Genomic DNA, 13,912 nt, shown 5'->3' with positions numbered 1-13,912 from the left:
TCTTTATGTAGGATGGGCAAAGTTTTTGGATTTTTTTCATGTTTTTTTGTCGGTGACATGGTAGCATGAAAAGAGAGCGGGAGTGGTGATTCTAGTTCAAGCTAAATGTGTAAACTGATTGTCAGAAGTGGGATTTGAACCCACGCCTCCATTTGGAGACCAGAACACCCACACAATGTGAAGAGACAGCTCTTGAGTCTGGCGCCTTAGACCACTCAGCCATCCTGACCAGATACATTGAACAAATTTGGCTGCCTCTGGAAATATCATCTACTCGTGGTACTCTATTGATCTATTACCGTTGTCAAGAAGCTGTATGAACACTCTGAATCTAGGCCCTTTTGCAAATGCACTTCTAAAAGCATGACCTTGCACCAAGTCATACATTTCAGATCCTTTCTACCAAATCTGCTTGAGCAAAGCAAGTAGAAGATGTCCCAGGTGATCTTCAAGTGTTTTGCTAATCCAGATTCCACAAACCAAAATGATGTCCTTGTGGCAGACTGCGTGGCCTAATGGATAAGGCGTCTGACTTCGAATCAGAAGATTGAGGGTTCGAGTCCCTTCGTGGTCGTTTTCGATGCTGCTTTCCAGTTCCTGTGACCTTCACTCACAAGTTCTTGCTTTACCCATAACAACTTGCTTCTTGCTGGAGGCTTCCAATTTGCTGAAGCCTAGAGCCTCCAAACATCAGTAAATCATAAAGTGGAACTAAACCAATTGATTTAAGGGTTTCAAAACACAGTTACATTCCTGGAATTACGGAATTGATAACGGTCCCATCTGCTTGTGTTCTCAACCAAACTATCAAATCATCAAATGGCTGGTGTCATAACTGATCACATGTGCAGCATTATGGCATTTGCAGTTTGAACAGAAGCAGCTTCATTGGCTGTAAATGATAGGAGGGTTTGATTGTGCTTTAAGTGCTTAAATATGCCTAAAATGGGAGAGCTACTGAGTATGTGCAGAGCAGGTTGAAACAGCGTATTACTGGATTTCAAAGTGTATAGAACCTTATTTTTTTCCAATGTTTTACATGAGTATATATGCAAATCGGGACAACCGTAAGAGATGTAGCAGGACTTACTTTTCTGACTAAAGTTGCACTTTAAATGACAGATTTAACAGCATGGTCTAGCAGATTTTCCTCAAGAATTTTATCTTTATGTAGGATGGGCAAAGTTTTTGGATTTTTTTCATGTTTTTTTGTCGGTGACATGGTAGCATGAAAAGACAGCGGGAGTGGTGATTCTAGTTCAAGCTAAATGTGTAAACTGATTGTCAGAAGTGGGATTTGAACCCACGCCTCCATTTGGAGACCAGAACACCCACACAATGTGAAGAGACAGCTCTTGAGTCTGGCGCCTTAGACCACTCAGCCATCCTGACAAGATACGTTGAACAAATTTGGCTGCCTCTGGAAATATCATCTACTCGTGGTACTCTATTGATCTATTACCATTGTCAAGGAGCTGTATGAACACTCTGAATCTAGGCCCTTTTGCAAATGCACTTCTTAAAGCATGACCTTGCACCAAGTCATACATTTCAGATCCTTTCTACCAAATCTGCTTGAGCAAAGCAAGTAGAAGATGTCCCAGGTGATCTTCAAGTGTTTTACTAATCCAGATTCCACAAACCAAAATGATGTCCTTGTGGCAGACTGCGTGGCCTAATGGATAAGGCGTCTGACTTTGAAACAGTAGATTGAGGGTTCGAGTCCCTTCGTGGTCGTTTTCGATGCTGCTTTCCAGTTCCTGTGACCTTCACTCACAAGTTCTTGCTTTACCCATAACAACTTGCTTCTTGCTGGAGGCTTCCAATTTGCTGAAGCCTAGAGCCTCCAAACAGCAGTAAATCATGAAGTGGAACTAAACCAATTGATTTAAGGGTTTCAAAACACAGTTACATTCCTGGAATTACGGAATTGATAACGGTCCCATCTGCTTGTGTTCTCAACCAAACTATCAAATCATCAAATGGCTGGTGTCATAACTGATCACATGTGCAGCATTATGGCATTTGCAGTTTGAACAGAAGCAGCTTCATTGGCTGTAAATGATAGGAGTGTTTGATTGTGCTTTAAGTGCTTAAATATGCCTAAAATGGGAGAGCTACTGAGTATGTGCAGAGCAGGTTGAAACAGCGTATTACTGGATTTCAAACTGTATAGAACCTTATTTTTTTCCAATGTTTTACATGAGTATATATGCAAAATGGGACAACCGTAAGAGATGTAGCAGGACTTACTTTTCTGACTAAAGTTGCACTTTAAATGACAGATTTAAGAGCATGGTCTAGCAGATTTTCCTCAAGAATTTTATCTTTATGTAGGATGGGCAAAGTTTTTGGATTTTTTTCATGTTTTTTTGTCGGTGACATGGTAGCATGAAAAGACAGCGGGAGTGGTGATTCTAGTTCAAGCTAAATGTGTAAACTGATTGTCAGAAGTGGGATTTGAACCCACGCTCTCCATTTGGAGACCAGAACACCCACACAATGTGAAGAGACAGCTCTTGAGTCTGGCACCTTAGACCACTCGGCCTTCCTGACTAGATACATTGAACAAATTTGGCTGCCTCTGGAAATATCATCTACTCGTGGTACTCTATTGATCTATTACCGTTGTCAAGGAGCTGTATGAACACTCTGAATCTAGGCCCTTTTGCAAATGCACTTCTTAAAGCATGACCTTGCACCAAGTCATACATTTCATATCCTTTCTACCAAATCTGCTTGAGCAAAGCAAGTAGAAGATGTCCCAGGTGATCTTCAAGTGTTTTGCTAATCCAGATTCCACAAACCAAAATGATGTCCTTGTGGCAGACTGCGTGGCCTAATGGATAAGGCGTCTGACTTCGAATCAGAAGATTGAGGGTTCGAGTCCCTTCGTGGTCGTTTTCGATGTTGCTTTCCAGTTCCTGTGACCTTCACTCACAAGTTCTTGCTTTACCCATAAGAACTTGCTTCTTGCTGGAGGCTTCCAATTTGCTGAAGCCTAGAGCCTCCAAACAGCAGTAAATCATAAAGTGGAACTAAACCAATTGAGTTAAGGGTTTCAAAACACAGTTACATTCCTGGAATTCCGGAATTGATAACGGTCCCATCTGCTTGTGTTCTCAACCAAACTATCAAATCATCAAATGGCTGGTGTTATAACTGATCACATGTGCAGCATTATGGCATTTGCAGTTTGAACAGAAGCAGCTTCATTGGCTGTAAATGATAGGAGGGTTTGATTGTGCTTTAAGTGCTTAAATATGCCTAAAATGGGAGAGCTACTGAGTATGTGCAGAGCAGGTTGAAACAGCGTATTACTGGATTTCAAAGTGTATAGAACCTTATTTTTTTCCAATGTTTTACATGAGTATATATGCAAAATGGGACAACCGTAAGAGATGTAGCAGGACTTACTTTTCTGACTAAAGTTGCACTTTAAATGACAGATTTAACAGCATGGTCTAGCAGATTTTCCTCAAGAATTTTATCTTTATGTAGGATGGGCAAAGTTTTGGGATTTTTTTCATGTTTTTTTGTCGGTGACATGGTAGCATGAAAAGACAGCGGGAGTGGTGATTCTAGTTCAAGCTAAATGTGTAAACTGATTGTCAGAAGTGGGATTTGAACTCACGCCCCCATTTGGAGACCAGAACACCCACACAATGTGAAGAGACAGCTCTTGAGTCTGGCGCCTTAGACCACTCGGCCATCCTGACAAGATACGTTGAACAAATTTGGCTGCCTCTGGAAATATCATCTACTCGTGGTACTCTATTGATCTATTACCGTTGTCAAGAAGCTGTATGAACACTCTGAATCTAGGCCCTTTTGCAAATGCACTTCTTAAAGCATGACCTTGCACCAAGTCATACATTTCAGATCCTTTCTACCAAATCTGCTTGAGCAAAGCAAGTAGAAGATGTCCCAGGTGATCTTCAAGTGTTTTGCTAATCCAGATTCCACAAACCAAAATGATGTCCTTGTGGCAGACTGCATGGCCTAATGGATAAGGTGTCTGACTTTGAATCAGAAGATTGAGGGTTCGAGTCCCTTCGTGGTCGTTTTCGATGCTGCTTTCCAGTTCCTGTAACCTTCACTCACAAGTTCTTGCTTTACCCATAACAACTTGCTTCTTGCTGGAGGCTTCCAATTTGCTGAAGCCTAGAGCCTCCAAACAGCAGTAAATCATAAAGTGGAACTAAACCAATTGATTTAAGGGTTTCAAAACACAGTTACATTCCTGGAATTCCGGAATTGATAACGGTCCCATCTGCTTGTGTTCTCAACCAAACTATCAAATCATCAAATGGCTGGTGTCATAACTGATCACATGTGCAGCATTATGGCATTTGCAGTTTGAACAGAAGCAGCTTCATTGGCTGTAAATGATAGGAGGGTTTGATTGTGCTTTAAGTGCTTAAATATGCCTAAAATGGGAGAGCTACTGAGTATGTGCAGAGCAGGTTGAAACAGCGTATTACTGGATTTCAAAGTGTATAGAACCTTATTTTTTTCCAATGTTTTACATGAGTATATATGCAAAATGGGACAACCGTAAGAGATGTAGCAGGACTTACTTTTCTGACTAAAGTTGCACTTTAAATGACAGATTTAACAGCATGGTCTAGCAGATTTTCCTCAAGAATTTTATCTTTATGTAGGATGGGCAAAGTTTTGGGATTTTTTTCATGTTTTTTTGTCGGTGACATGGTAGCATGAAAAGACAGCGGGAGTGGTGATTCTAGTTCAAGCTAAATGTGTAAACTGATTGTCAGAAGTGGGATTTGAACCCACGCCTCCATTTGGAGACCAGAACACCCACACAATGTGAAGAGACAGCTCTTGAGTCTGGCGCCTTAGACCACTCGGCCATCCTGGCAAGATACGTTCAACAAATTTGGCTGCCTCTGGAAATATCATCTACTCGTGGTACTCTATTGATCTATTACCGTTGTCAAGGAGCTGCATGAACACTCTGAATCTAGGCCCTTTTGCAAATGCACTTCTTAAAGCATGACCTTGCACCAAGTCATACATTTCAGATCCTTTCTACCAAATCTGCTTGAGCAAAGCAAGTAGAAGATGTCCCAGGTGATCTTCAAGTGTTTTGCTAATCCAGATTCCACAAACCAAAATGATGTCCTTGTGGCAGACTGCATGGCCTAATGGATAAGGTGTCTGACTTCGAATCAGAAGATTGAGGGTTCGAGTCCCTTCGTGGTCGTTTTCGATGCTGCTTTCCAGTTCCTGTAACCTTCACTCACAAGTTCTTGCTTTACCCATAACAACTTGCTTCTTGCTGGAGGCTTCCAATTTGCTGAAGCCTAGAGCCTCCAAACAGCAGTAAATCATAAAGTGGAACTAAACCAATTGATTTAAGGGTTTCAAAACACAGTTACATTCCTGGAATTCCGGGATTGATAACTGTCCCATTTGCTTGTGTTCTCAACCAAACTATCAAATCATCAAATGGCTGGTGTCATAACTGATCACATGTGCAGCATTATGGCATTTGCAGTTTGAACAGAAGCAGCTTCATTGGCTGTAAATGATAGGAGGGTTTGATTGTGCTTTACGTGCTTAAATATGCCTAAAATGGGAGAGCTACTGAGTATGTGCAGAGCAGGTTGAAACAGCGTATTACTGGATTTCAAAGTGTATAGAACCTTATTTTTTTCCAATGTTTTACATGAGTATATATGCAAAATGGGACAACCGTAAGAGATGTAGCAGGACTTACTTTTCTGACTAAAGTTGCACTTTAAATGACAGATTTAACAGCATGGTCTAGCAGATTTTCCTCAAGAATTTTATCTTTATGTAGGATGGGCAAAGTTTTGGGATTTTTTTCATGTTTTTTTGTCGGTGACATGGTAGCATGAAAAGACAGCGGGAGTGGTGATTCTAGTTCAAGCTAAATGTGTAAACTGATTGTCAGAAGTGGGATTTGAACTCACGCCTCCATTTGGAGACCAGAACACCCACACAATGTGAAGAGACAGCTCTTGAGTCTGGCGCCTTAGACCACTCGGCCATCCTGACAAGATACGTTGAACAAATTTGGCTGCCTCTGGAAATATCATCTACTCGTGGTACTCTATTGATCTATTACCGTTGTCAAGAAGCTGTATGAACACTCTGAATCTAGGCCCTTTTGCAAATGCACTTCTTAAAGCATGACCTTGCACCAAGTCATACATTTCAGATCCTTTCTACCAAATCTGCTTGAGCAAAGCAAGTAGAAGATGTCCCAGGTGATCTTCAAGTGTTTTGCTAATCCAGATTCCACAAACCAAAATGATGTCCTTGTGGCAGACTGCATGGCCTAATGGATAAGGTGTCTGACTTCGAATCAGAAGATTGAGGGTTCGAGTCCCTTCGTGGTCGTTTTCGATGCTGCTTTCCAGTTCCTGTAACCTTCACTCACAAGTTCTTGCTTTACCCATAACAACTTGCTTCTTGCTGGAGGCTTCCAATTTGCTGAAGCCTAGAGCCTCCAAACAGCAGTAAATCATAAAGTGGAACTAAACCAATTGATTTAAGGGTTTCAAAACACAGTTACATTCCTGGAATTCCGGGATTGATAACTGTCCCATTTGCTTGTGTTCTCAACCAAACTATCAAATCATCAAATGGCTGGTGTCATAACTGATCACATGTGCAGCATTATGGCATTTGCAGTTTGAACAGAAGCAGCTTCATTGGCTGTAAATGATAGGAGGGTTTGATTGTGCTTTAAGTGCTTAAATATGCCTAAAATGGGAGAGCTACTGAGTATGTGCAGAGCAGGTTGAAACAGCGTATTACTGGATTTCAAAGTGTATAGAACCTTATTTTTTTCCAATGTTTTACATGAGTATATATGCAAAATGGGACAACCGTAAGAGATGTAGCAGGACTTACTTTTCTGACTAAAGTTGCACTTTAAATGACAGATTTAACAGCATGGTCTAGCAGATTTTCCTCAAGAATTTTATCTTTATGTAGGATGGGCAAAGTTTTGGGATTTTTTTCATGTTTTTTTGTCGGTGACATGGTAGCATGAAAAGACAGCGGGAGTGGTGATTCTAGTTCAAGCTAAATGTGTAAACTGATTGTCAGAAGTGGGATTTGAACCCACGCCTCCATTTGGAGACCAGAACACCCACACAATGTGAAGAGACAGCTCTTGAGTCTGGCGCCTTAGACCACTCGGCCATCCTGACAAGATACGTTGAACAAATTTGGCTGCCTCTGGAAATATCATCTACTCGTGGTACTCTATTGATCTATTACCGTTGTCAAGGAGCTGTATGAACACTCTGAATCTAGGCCCTTTTGCAAATGCACTTCTTAAAGCATGACCTTGCACCAAGTCATACATTTCAGATCCTTTCTACCAAATCTGCTTGAGCAAAGCAAGTAGAAGATGTCCCAGGTGATCTTCAAGTGTTTTGCTAATCCAGATTCCACAAACCAAAATGATGTCCTTGTGGCAGACTGCGTGGCCTAATGGATAAGGCGTCTGACTTCGAATCAGAAGATTGAGGGTTCGAGTCCCTTCGTGGTCGTTTTCAATGCTGCTTTCCAGTTCCTGTGACCTTCACTCACAAGTTCTTGCTTTACCCATAACAACTTCCTTCTTGCTGGAGGCTTCCAATTTGCTGAAGCCTAGAGCCTCCAAACAGCAGTAAATCATAAAGTGGAACTAAACCAATTGATTTAAGGGTTTCAAAACACAGTTACATTCCTGGAATTCCGGGATTGATAACTGTCCCATTTGCTTGTGTTCTCAACCAAACTATCAAATCATCAAATGGCTGGTGTCATAACTGATCACATGTGCAGCATTATGGCATTTGCAGTTTGAACAGAAGCAGCTTCATTGGCTGTAAATGATAGGAGGGTTTGTTTGTGCTTTAAGTGCTTAAATATGCCTAAAATGGGAGAGCTACTGAGTATGTGCAGAGCAGGTTGAAACAGCGTATTACTGGATTTCAAAGTGTATAGAACCTTATTTTTTTCCAATGTTTTACATGAGTATATATGCAAAATGGGACAACCGTAAGAGATGTAGCAGGACTTACTTTTCTGACTAAAGTTGCACTTTAAATGACAGATTTAACAGCATGGTCTAGCAGATTTTCCTCAAGAATTTTATCTTTATGTAGGATGGGCAAAGTTTTGGGATTTTTTTCATGTTTTTTTGTCGGTGACATGGTAGCATGAAAAGACAGCGGGAGTGGTGATTCTAGTTCAAGCTAAATGTGTAAACTGATTGTCAGAAGTGGGATTTGAACCCACGCCTCCATTTGGAGACCAGAACACCCACACAATGTGAAGAGACAGCTCTTGAGTCTGGCGCCTTAGACCACTCGGCCATCCTGACAAGCTACATTGAACAAATTTGGCTGCCTCTGGAAATATTATCTACTCGTGGTACTCTATTGATCTATTACCGTTGTCAAGAAGCTGTATGAGCACTCTGAATCTAGGCCCTTTTGCAAATGCACTTCTTAAAGCATGACCTTGCACCAAGTCATACATTTCAGATCCTTTCTACCAAATCTGCTTGAGCAAAGCAAGTAGAAGATGTCCCAGGTGATCTTCAAGTGTTTTGCTAATCCAGATTCCACAAACCAAAATGATGTCCTTGTGGCAGACTGCGTGGCCTAATGGATAAGGCGTCTGACTTCGAATCAGGAGATTGAGGGTTCGAGTCCCTTCGTGGTCATTTTCGATGCTGCTTTCCAGTTCCTGTGACCTTCACTCACAAGTTCTTGCTTTACCCATAACAACTTGCTTCTTGCTGGAGGCTTCCAATTTGCTGAAGCCTAGAGCCTCCAAACAGCAGTAAATCATAAAGTGGAACTAAACCAATTGATTTAAGGGTTTCAAAACACAGTTACATTCCTGGAATTCCGGGATTGATAACTGTCCCATTTGCTTGTGTTCTCAACCAAACTATCAAATCATCAAATGGCTGGTGTCATAACTGATCACATGTGCAGCATTATGGCATTTGCAGTTTGAACAGAAGCAGCTTCATTGGCTGTAAATGATAGGAGGGTTTGATTGTGCTTTACGTGCTTAAATATGCCTAAAATGGGAGAGCTACTGAGTATGTGCAGAGCAGGTTGAAACAGCGTATTACTGGATTTCAAAGTGTATAGAACCTTATTTTTTTCCAATGTTTTACATGAGTATATATGCAAAATGGGACAACCGTAAGAGATGTAGCAGGACTTACTTTTCTGACTAAAGTTGCACTTTAAATGACAGATTTAACAGCATGGTCTAGCAGATTTTCCTCAAGAATTTTATCTTTATGTAGGATGGGCAAAGTTTTGGGATTTTTTTCATGTTTTTTTGTCGGTGACATGGTAGCATGAAAAGACAGCGGGAGTGGTGATTCTAGTTCAAGCTAAATGTGTAAACTGATTGTCAGAAGTGGGATTTGAACTCACGCCTCCATTTGGAGACCAGAACACCCACACAATGTGAAGAGACAGCTCTTGAGTCTGGCGCCTTAGACCACTCGGCCATCCTGACAAGATACGTTGAACAAATTTGGCTGCCTCTGGAAATATCATCTACTCGTGGTACTCTATTGATCTATTACCGTTGTCAAGAAGCTGTATGAACATTCTGAATCTAGTCCCTTTTGCAAATGCACTTCTTAAAGCATGACCTTGCACCAAGTCATACATTTCAGATCCTTTCTACCAAATCTGCTTGAGCAAAGCAAGTAGAAGATGTCCCAGGTGATCTTCAAGTGTTTTGCTAATCCAGATTCCACAAACCAAAATGATGTCCTTGTGGCAGACTGCATGGCCTAATGGATAAGGTGTCTGACTTCGAATCAGAAGATTGAGGGTTCGAGTCCCTTCGTGGTCGTTTTCGATGCTGCTTTCCAGTTCCTGTAACCTTCACTCACAAGTTCTTGCTTTACCCAAAACAACTTGCTTCTTGCTGGAGGCTTCCAATTTGCTGAAGCCTAGAGCCTCCAAACAGCAGTAAATCATAAAGTGGAACTAAACCAATTGATTTAAGGGTTTCAAAACACAGTTACATTCCTGGAATTCCGGGATTGATAACTGTCCCATTTGCTTGTGTTCTCAACCAAACTATCAAATCATCAAATGGCTGGTGTCATAACTGATCACATGTGCAGCATTATGGCATTTGCAGTTTGAACAGAAGCAGCTTCATTGGCTGTAAATGATAGGAGGGTTTGATTGTGCTTTAAGTGCTTAAATATGCCTAAAATGGGAGAGCTACTGAGTATGTGCAGAGCAGGTTGAAACAGCGTATTACTGGATTTCAAAGTGTATAGAACCTTATTTTTTTCCAATGTTTTACATGAGTATATATGCAAAATGGGACAACCGTAAGAGATGTAGCAGGACTTACTTTTCTGACTAAAGTTGCACTTTAAATGACAGATTTAACAGCATGGTCTAGCAGATTTTCCTCAAGAATTTTATCTTTATGTAGGATGGGCAAAGTTTTGGGATTTTTTTCATGTTTTTTTGTCGGTGACATGGTAGCATGAAAAGACAGCGGGAGTGGTGATTCTAGTTCAAGCTAAATGTGTAAACTGATTGTCAGAAGTGGGATTTGAACCCACGCCTCCATTTGGAGACCAGAACACCCACACAATGTGAAGAGACAGCTCTTGAGTCTGGCGCCTTAGACCACTCGGCCATCCTGACAAGATAAGGTGAACAAATTTGGCTGCCTCTGGAAATATCATCTACTCGTGGTACTCTATTGATCTATTACCGTTGTCAAGGAGCTGTATGAACACTCTGAATCTAGGCCCTTTTGCAAATGCACTTCTTAAAGCATGACCTTGCACCAAGTCATACATTTCAGATCCTTTCTACCAAATCTGCTTGAGCAAAGCAAGTAGAAGATGTCCCAGGTGATCTTCAAGTGTTTTGCTAATCCAGATTCCACAAACCAAAATGATGTCCTTGTGGCAGACTGCGTGGCCTAATGGATAAGGCGTCTGACTTCGAATCAGAAGATTGAGGGTTCGAGTCCCTTCGTGGTCCTTTTTGATGCTGCTTTCCAGTTCCTGTGACCTTCACTCGCAAGTTCTTGCTTTACCCATAACAACTTCCTTCTTGCTGGAGGCTTCCAATTTGCTGAAGCCTAGAGCCTCCAAACAGCAGTAAATCATAAAGTGGAACTAAACCAATTGATTTAAGGGTTTCAAAACACAGTTACATTCCTGGAATTCCGGGATTGATAACTGTCCCATTTGCTTGTTTTCTCAATCAACCAAACTATCAAATCATCAAATGGCTGGTGTCATAACTGATCACATGTGCAGCATTATGGCATTTGCAGTTTGAACAGAAGCAGCTTCATTGGCTGTAAATGATAGGAGGGTTTGATTGTGCTTTAAGTGCTTAAATATGCCTAAAATGGGAGAGCTACTGAGTATGTGCAGAGCAGGTTGAAACAGCGTATTACTGGATTTCAAAGTGTATAGAACCTTATTTTTTTTCCAATGTTTTACATGAGTATATATGCAAAATGGGACAACCGTAAGAGATGTAGCAGGACTTACTTTTCTGACTAAAGTTGCACTTTAAATGACAGATTTAACAGCATGGTCTAGCAGATTTTCCTCAAGAATTTTATATTTATGTAGGATGGGCAAAGTTTTGGGATTTTTTTCATGTTTTTTTGTCGGTGACATGGTAGCATGAAAAGACAGCGGGAGTGGTGATTCTAGTTCAAGCTAAATGTGTAAACTGATTGTCAGAAGTGGGATTTGAACCCACGCCTCCATTTGGAGACCAGAACACCCACACAATGTGAAGAGACAGCTCTTGAGTCTGGCGCCTTAGACCACTCGGCCATCCTGACAAGATAAGGTGAACAAATTTGGCTGCCTCTGGAAATATCATCTACTCGTGGTACTCTATTGATCTATTACCGTTGTCAAGGAGCTGTATGAACACTCTGAATCTAGGCCCTTTTGCAAATGCACTTCTTAAAGCATGACCTTGCACCAAGTCATACATTTCAGATCCTTTCTACCAAATCTGCTTGAGCAAAGCAAGTAGAAGATGTCCCAGGTGATCTTCAAGTGTTTTGCTAATCCAGATTCCACAAACCAAAATGATGTCCTTGTGGCAGACTGCGTGGCCTAATGGATAAGGCGTCTGACTTCGAATCAGAAGATTGAGGGTTCGAGTCCCTTCGTGGTCCTTTTTGATGCTGCTTTCCAGTTCCTGTGACCTTCACTCGCAAGTTCTTGCTTTACCCATAACAACTTCCTTCTTGCTGGAGGCTTCCAATTTGCTGAAGCCTAGAGCCTCCAAACAGCAGTAAATCATAAAGTGGAACTAAACCAATTGATTTAAGGGTTTCAAAACACAGTTACATTCCTGGAATTCCGGGATTGATAACTGTCCCATTTGCTTGTGTTCTCAATCAACCAAACTATCAAATCATCAAATGGCTGGTGTCATAACTGATCACATGTGCAGCATTATGGCATTTGCAGTTTGAACAGAAGCAGCTTCATTGGCTGTAAATGATAGGAGGGTTTGATTGTGCTTTAAGTGCTTAAATATGCCTAAAATGGGAGAGCTACTGAGTATGTGCAGAGCAGGTTGAAACAGCGTATTACTGGATTTCAAAGTGTATAGAACCTTATTTTTTTCCAATGTTTTACATGAGTATATATGCAAAATGGGACAACCGTAAGAGATGTAGCAGGACTTACTTTTCTGACTAAAGTTGCACTTTAAATGACAGATTTAACAGCATGGTCTAGCAGATTTTCCTCAAGAATTTTATCTTTATGTAGGATGGGCAAAGTTTTGGGATTTTTTTCATGTTTTTTTGTCGGTGACATGGTAGCATGAAAAGACAGCGGGAGTGGTGATTCTAGTTCAAGCTAAATGTGTAAACTGATTGTCAGAAGTGGGATTTGAACCCACGCCTCCATTTGGAGACCAGAACACCCACACAATGTGAAGAGACAGCTCTTGAGTCTGGCGCCTTAGACCACTCGGCCATCCTGACAAGATACATTGAACAAATTTGGCTGCCTCTGGAAATATCATCTACTCGTGGTACTCTATTGATGTATTACCGTTGTCAAGAAGCTGTATGAACACTCTGAATCTAGGCCCTTTTGCAAATGCACTTCTTAAAGCATGACCTTGCACCAAGTCATACATTTCAGATCCTTTCTACCAAATCTGCTTGAGCAAAGCAAGTAGAAGATGTCCCAGGTGATCTTCAAGTGTTTTGCTAATCCAGATTCCACAAACCAAAATGATGTCCTTGTGGCAGACTGCGTGGCCTAATGGATAAGGCGTCTGACTTCGAATCAGAAGATTGAGGGTTCGAGTCCCTTCGTGGTCCTTTTTGATGCTGCTTTCCAGTTCCTGTGACCTTCACTCGCAAGTTCTTGCTTTACCCATAACAACTTCCTTCTTGCTGGAGGCTTCCAATTTGCTGAAGCCTAGAGCCTCCAAACAGCAGTAAATCATAAAGTGGAACTAAACCAATTGATTTAAGGGTTTCAAAACACAGTTACATTCCTGGAATTCCGGGATTGATAACTGTCCCATTTGCTTGTTTTCTCAATCAACCAAACTATCAAATCATCAAATGGCTGGTGTCATAACTGATCACATGTGCAGCATTATGGCATTTGCAGTTTGAACAGAAGCAGCTTCATTGGCTGTAAATGATAGGAGGGTTTGATTGTGCTTTAAGTGCTTAAATATGCCTAAAATGGGAGAGCTACTGAGTATGTGCAGAGCAGGTTGAAACAGCGTATTACTGGATTTCAAAGTGTATAGAACCTTATTTTTTTCCAATGTTTTACATGAGTATATATGCAAAATGGGACAACCGTAAGAGATGTAGCAGGACTTACTTTTCTGACTAAAGT

The 13,912-nt window shown here is 41.1% G+C and overlaps 3 non-coding genes across 3 annotated transcripts; all 3 read left to right on the top strand.

The window, feature by feature from the left end:
• Window positions 1–501: 501 nt before the first annotated feature.
• On the top strand, window positions 502–574 carry TRNAR-UCG (transfer RNA arginine (anticodon UCG)). Its single transcript has one exon. It is a non-coding gene; the product is annotated as a tRNA-Arg (tRNA).
• A 2,254-nt stretch (window positions 575–2,828) lies between these two features.
• Window positions 2,829–2,901, top strand: TRNAR-UCG (transfer RNA arginine (anticodon UCG)). Its single transcript has one exon. It is a non-coding gene; the product is annotated as a tRNA-Arg (tRNA).
• Window positions 2,902–7,480: 4,579 nt separating this feature from the next.
• On the top strand, window positions 7,481–7,553 carry TRNAR-UCG (transfer RNA arginine (anticodon UCG)). Its single transcript has one exon. It is a non-coding gene; the product is annotated as a tRNA-Arg (tRNA).
• Window positions 7,554–13,912: the final 6,359 nt, after the last annotated feature.

Source organism: Lithobates pipiens, unplaced genomic scaffold, assembly GCF_037356315.1.
Source record: "Lithobates pipiens isolate NorthernLeopardFrog02 unplaced genomic scaffold, aLitPip1_a1.2 Scaffold_1, whole genome shotgun sequence".
NCBI classification, from domain to species: domain Eukaryota; kingdom Metazoa; phylum Chordata; class Amphibia; order Anura; family Ranidae; genus Lithobates; species Lithobates pipiens.
Note: the sequence above shows the minus strand (reverse complement) of the source record. Positions and strands in the feature narration are given on the sequence as shown.